The sequence below is a fragment of the Oryctolagus cuniculus genome, chromosome 5 (genome assembly GCF_051225735.1).
Source record: "Oryctolagus cuniculus isolate XC-2025 breed Fujian yellow rabbit chromosome 5, ASM5122573v1, whole genome shotgun sequence".
In the NCBI taxonomy this organism is placed as follows: Eukaryota; Metazoa; Chordata; class Mammalia; order Lagomorpha; family Leporidae; genus Oryctolagus; species Oryctolagus cuniculus.
Window position 1 is genome coordinate 59876140 of NC_142871.1, and position 6575 is coordinate 59882714.

At 50.4% G+C, this 6575-nt stretch overlaps 1 long non-coding RNA gene across 1 annotated transcript; it reads left to right on the forward strand.

Moving 5' to 3' along the window:
* The first annotated feature begins 3069 nt into the window (after window positions 1-3069).
* Window positions 3070-6328, forward strand: LOC138849615 (uncharacterized). The gene is made up of 2 exons (XR_011388585.2): window positions 3070-3819; window positions 5973-6328. It is a non-coding gene; the product is annotated as an uncharacterized LOC138849615 (long non-coding RNA).
* The last annotated feature ends 247 nt before the right edge of the window (window positions 6329-6575 follow it).

The window sequence follows — 6575 nt, forward strand, 5'->3', positions numbered from 1 at the left end:
TTCTCACCATCACCTTTGCCAAACGGCCTGCCAAGTTCCAGGACCATTGGGAAATGATCCGGAAAGAGTCTCTCAAAACAGAGGCTCTTTCTGTCTCTTCTTAACGAGCCAAGAAGAATCAATGAGACCCACCTCCTAGTGCCAGATGAAAAGAGAGGGAAGGTTGCCCTGTGGGAAAATCCCACAAAGAAGACATGCCTCTCAGCCTGGAGAAATATGTGCTGGTTCTCCAGACACACGGTTCTGTGGGAGTCCACCAGCGAGCAAGCAAGCAACAACGAGATGGAAAAAAGAATGCACCAAATTAACTCAATCTTCATGTCATTAATTTCCTTTCCAGAAATCTTTTATTGAAGGTATTTTATTTAAGGAATACAAACTTCATGCATTTCATAAATACAACTTTAGGAATATAGTGATTCTTCCCACCATACCCACACTCCTACCTCTCTTCCTCCTCCCTCTCTTATTCCCATTCTCATTTTTTTACTAAGATCTATTTTCAAATAATTTTATGCATATGATTAACTATATACTAAGTAAAGAGTTCAACAAATTGTATGAAAAAAAAAAAAAAACCAGCTCCTTAGCAGTCGAGGCAAAGGGCTGTTCAAAGTCATTGCATCTTGAAGTGCCAATTTCACTTCTATAAATTACTTTTTAGGTGCTCTATTAGTTATCAAAGACAGGGAAAACATATGGTATTTGTCCCTTTGGGATTGGCTTACTTTACTACACATGATGCTTTCCAGTTTCATCCATTTTGTTGCAAATGACAGGATTTCATTTTTTTACTGCTTTGTAGTATTCCATGGTGCACATGTCCTGTGACCTCTTTATCTAGTCTTCAGTTGCACATCATTAATTTCTGCTATGGAATTTTCAGTCTGGAAGGGATTCTAGGAATCACATACTTTCGTGGCTTTATTTTTTTTTTTAATTTTTTATTTATTTGACAGAGTTAGACAGTGAGAGAGACAGAGAAAAAGGTCTTCCTTCCATTGGTTCACTCCCCAAATGGCCGCTACGGCTGGACCTACGCCAATCCGAAGCTAGGATTCAGGAGCTTCTTCCTGGTTTCCCATGCGAGTGCAGGGCCCACACAATTGGGCCATCCTCCACTGCCCTCCCAGGCCACAGCACAGAGCTGGACTAGAAGAGGAGCAATGGGGACTAGAACCCGGTGCCCATATGGGATGCCGGCGCCACAGGCGGAGGATTAGCCAAGTGAGCCATGGCGCTGGCCCCCGTGGCTTTGTTTTAAACACCAAGAGAGCAGGGCCCAGAGAGGCCATGGCTTGTCAAACTCACCCCAGGGCCAGAACCTAGACGTTTTGCTTTCCAGACTGCAGCCATTTATTTGGTGGGCCCAGAAAGCTTTCTGGTTTTTCTCTTCTTCTGTTTTAATATGAAAGGCACAGAGAAAGACACAGGCATACAGACAGCGCCCATCTGCTGGTTCACTCCCCAGATGCCATTGACAGCTGGGGCTGGGCCAGGGGAAAGCCAGGAGCCAGGCACTCAATCTGGGTCACCCCTGGGGGTGGCAGGGACCTAAGGACTTGAGCCATCCTCTGCTGCCTCCCAGGGTGCACAGTAGCAGGGAGCTGGAGTGGAGCCAGGACTGAAACCCAGGCCCTCCCATATGGGATGTGGGTGTCCCAGGCGGAGGCCTGGACACTCTGTGGAATGCCAGCCCCCGCTTTCTGGCTTTTGATGGTAGATTTGTTCAACAAATGAGCCAGTATCTCCCTGAGGTAGACTGAATTTTGTGAACACAGGAGGCTGAGGGAAGCTGTGTCCCGTCCTCTGGGGCCTGGAGGATTAAGTGATCAGGTTGCAACTTGTTCTGCGGGACATTCCTTGGGGGATTAATTATTGCTGTGATTATATGGAGTATGACTTTTCTTGAAGTGGCTTGGCCTATTTCTTTTAGATAGGTACTGTGAGAAGCTGAGGCACAATTTAAAAGCTCTTGACACCTTCCTGAAGCTTACAGATGAAATCAGCTATTAGTCTTATCTGGCCAGTCTCCAGAACATCAACAATGGAAAAGGTTTTTGTTTTGAAATACTGTGATATTCATCTCTCTCTCTCTCTCTCTCTCTCTCTCTCACACACACACACACACACACACACTCACTTCTGATTTCAGAAAAGTGGCACTGGTTGGCACAAGGCAGGGGTGGAGCAATGAGAGAACTTCGGGTCATGCCACCCCTCCTTCAGCTAGGGGAGACCGCAGGCAGCGTGAACATTTTAGGACAAGGCATCGGCTGCACAAGGGGCCCTCTGCAACCAGTGTAGTTGGCATTCTAGGAGGCCCTGGGCCCAGGTGGGAGAGCAGGTTGCTATCTTCATACTGACTTGTTCCATTTTCTGCTCTAAAATGCCCTCAGATAGAACTGCAGGCTACTTGGTGGAGGCGGGTGGCTTTCGTGGACCTGGGGTAGTCAGTCGTGTGCCACCCGCTGGCTGCGCCACAGACCCCCCCATCTGCGGTCGAGCGCTTGTGCCCGCATTCTTAGCCTCACGTCCGGTGGTGGGAGCTGCAGGAGGAACACTTGGTGTGGTTTCGTTTGCAAGTTAACTTCTCAAGGAGCCTGTGAGTGTGGGTGTAGGTCACATGTAGTTGAGTGGTCAGGAAGTGATAATTGAGTCTTTGCTAAACAGTGACAGTCTTGCACCACAGCGTACCTGGGCAAAGGTGACCGCGTGATGGGCCCGCCCGCTCTTTTCCAGAAATGCTCTTGTGGCAGGAGTGATTGCAACCCCGGATCCCTCGGGGCTTGTAAACTAAAACCATGAGGGCGCACATTCCTCGTCCCTTGCCTGACCTCCCTTTGCTCCCATTCATGGGGAAGGCGCTGATGGTGGCTGGCAGCTGGGGAGAGGGGGGAAGAGGGAGAGAGAGAGCGCGCGGGAGAACTGCCTGATGGATCCTATTAGGCTCAGTGAGCAAAGCAAGTTGAGATGAAGTAGCTGCTCTGGTATGCGTCCAAAACTGCTGTTCTATTTTTAGTCTCTCCCGGCGTGCTTCTTAGCCCCGCCATGCACGCCTGGGCACCTGGATCGGCAACAAAACATGGCACTGAGCCATTCATTTGTGAAACTGGAAGGAAGAAGGCCATTGCTGTGGGGCTTGTTTATCGCTGACTGGGAAGAGGGACCTGGAATGTTAATGAGGATGGCTCTCTGGAGCGTGCCTTCACGGCTAGCCAGGGGTTCAAAGGAGAAGGCACACTCGGACCTGTGCCCAACGAATGGGAACTGGAGCGGGAGCGGAGCGGGAAGGAGAAATCAATTATGCTGTCGCAGGCCTCCGTGTCATTGTGTTGGAGTCCTCGGGAAAGGTAGGAGGAGGACCAGCTCTCAAAAGGAAACAAAGCCACATGGCCTTGAAGTATAACGAGTTTGCCATGGCAACTGATGCAAATGAGCCTCCCGGGCACCGAGCAGGTGTGTTATCTTACAGAATAAACATCCTTTTCTCACTCCCTGGTTTTTATAATAAAACCTGTGTTTGGATTCCTTTCCCCTCCTCTTTGTTACCCAGAGAAGCTGGCTGTTGCTCAATGAGCCCAGGGCTCTAGCGGGGGAAATGTAATCAGTGTTATCAAAAGGGCTGTTTCTGAAAAGCCTGGCACTTGGCTTGGCTGCCAGCCCCACCACGGAGCGGCAGCTGGGCCGCAGGTACTGCCTGGCCTAAGCAACCTTCCTGGCGGGGCCCTCTGCAGAGAGCTGCTTGTTCGTGTGCTCATCCAGGCGTGCTGGCGAGGCCCTGCTCTCACACTGGCGCTGTGAGAGAACGGTGTTGAGGTGAGGCTGGGACCCGTGGGATTCAGGATGTGGGCCAAGGGTAACTTGAGTTCAGGGATTCACTGATTCTATCATCCGGTCTATGGATGGTTGTCTATGAAGTTCAGTGACTCAGGAACTTGAAGAGAGTGGGGAGTGGGTCAATTCCCGGGTCTGGAACCTACTCACAAGGTGGAGATCCTACAAACAGCTCCAAGCTACGGAAATTTTCATTTTTACATGGCCAAGATAAAAAGACAAGGGAGGAGAGTCATAGGAGGGAGCAATTGTAGTCCACGTGGAGTTTCTTCATCGTATACAGTTTCTGTCAACTTCTAAATGTCCCCCCACCCCGTGTTTTCATTGTTCCTACTGTTGACTCAGAGGGAAAATTTTGCTACTCTAGCCTCACACTGACACAGAGAGAAAAGCAGACAGAGAGAGAGAGAGAGAGAGAGAAAGAGAGAGAGGTCTTCCATCCACTGGTTCACTCTTCAGATGGCCGCAACAGCCAAAGCTGCACCGATCTAAACCCAGGAGCCAGGAGCTTCTTCTGGGTCTCCCACGTGGGTGCTGGGGCCCAAAACTTGGGCCATCTTTTACTGCTTTCCCAGGCCATAGCAGAGAGCTGGATCAGAAGAGGAACAGCCGGGACTCAAACTGGCAGCCACGTTGGAAGCCGGCACTGCAGGCGGTAGCTTTACCCACTACGCCACAGTGTTGGCCTCTCACACTGACTTTCAAAACAAGATGCCCATTCTCAGTGGGCTCCTGGAAAATGGACAGTTTGTAAACGAGGTTGTGGCAGAACAACTGACCTGAGGAGAGCTGGTGCAGCCGGGGCCGGCCAGCTCCATGCAACACTGTCAAGCTGTACTTCACGCTCAATGTGCTAGAGCCTGCCCTTGCCTCTGCCCATGTTCCTCGCCCCACCAACCAGAAGTGCGGCACCACCACCCTTGCCCTCTCTTGGAGGCCTATTCTCCCAGACAGTGCCCTGGCCACCGCTTCACACACGACCTCACCTCTGTCCCTAGTAAGTCCTGGTGTCCATGGTGGGAAGGGTCTCATTCGCTAATGCTCCCAGACTAAACAGTATGCAGGACGTGTGGGCGCTACACCTGTCCCACCCTTATTCCCAAGACGGCCATCAGGCCTGCACTCAGATCTCCCCAACTCTTACTGTACACATGCTTCTACCAAGGACCGGCATTTGCTTTCCCAACCCTCGGTAGGTGAGAAGTTGCTAATTTAGGAGGACTGCACGGAGAAAGGGTTCCAGAATGCATCCTGACAGTAATGACAGCTGACGTTTTGACAAGGTGGTTTTGTCATGAAAATATTTTGAAGTTGCCTGAGAAATGATTCACTAAATAGTCAATTTTTTTTTTGGTTTTAAAAATTAGTGACGGGCCGGCGCCGCAGCTCACTAGGCTAATCCTCCGCCTTGCGGCGCCGGCACACCGGGTTCTAGTCCTGGTTGGGGCGCCGGATTCTGTCCCGGTTGCCCCTCTTCCAGGCCAGCTCTCTGCTGTGGCCAGGGAGTGCAGTGGAGGATGGCCCAAGTGCTTGGGCCCTGCACCCCATGGGAGACCAGGAGAAGCACCTGGCTCCTGGCTTCAGATCAGCGTGGTGCGCCGGCCGCGGCGGCCATTGGAGGGTGAACCAACAGCAAAGGAAGACCTTTCTCTCTGTCTCTCTGTCTCTCTCTCATTGTCCAATCTGCCTGTCCAAAAAAAAAAAAATAGTGACGGGACTGGCATTGTGGTGCAGTGAGTTAAACTGCCACTTGCGATACCAGCATCACTTATCAGAGAGTCTGGTTTGAGTCCCAGCTACTTCACTTTTGATCCAGTTTCCTGCTAATGAGCCTGGGAGGCAGTGGATGATGGCCCCTGTCACCCATGTGGGAGACCTGGATGGAATCCTTGGTTCCTGGCTTCAGTCTGGCCCAGCCCTGGCTGCTGCAGGCTGTCAGGGAATGAACCAATGGATGTAACATAACTGTTCTCCCCACCCTCCCATTACTCTACCTTTCAAATACAAAAATAAACCTTCTTTTAAAAGTAATATTTGTAAAGTCAACCTTGTATCTAAATTTCACCTAGGTCAAATAAAAAACAGCCATATCAAAATTTCCACCATTTCTAATAGTTTGTATTCTTGTCCTATAGTAAGAAATACTGCTCAAAAGTCTGATGGGGGCCAGTGCTGTGGCATAGCGGGTAAAGCCGCCACCTGCAGTGCCAGCATCCCATATGGGCACCAGTTTGAGTCCTGCCTGCTCCACTTCTGATCCAGCTCTCTGCTACGGCCTGGGAAAGCAATGGAAGATGGCCCAAGTCCTTGGGCCCCTACACCTGTGTGGGAGACCCAGAAGAAGCTCCTGGCTCCTGGCTTCGGATCGGCGCAGATCCGGCTGTTGCGGCTACCTGGGGAGTAAACCAGCAGATGGAAGACTTCTTTCTCACTCTGCCTCTGCCTCTCTGTAACTCTGACTTTTAAATAAAAAATAAATATTTTTTAAAAACATTCTCTGATAATAGCGCAGGGGAGGTACTTGGCCTAGTAGTTGAGATACTGGTTCAGATGTCTGTGTTCCGTATTGTAGTGCCTGGGTTTGAGCCCCAGCTCTGCTCCTGATTCCAGTGTCCTGCTAATGTGCACCCTGGAGATTTGAGTTCCTAGCTCTCACCTTCGTTGAAGGCAGTGAATTTGCTGAGTGAACCAGCAGAGGAGAGCTTTCTGTCTCTCTGCTTCTCAAATAAATACAACTA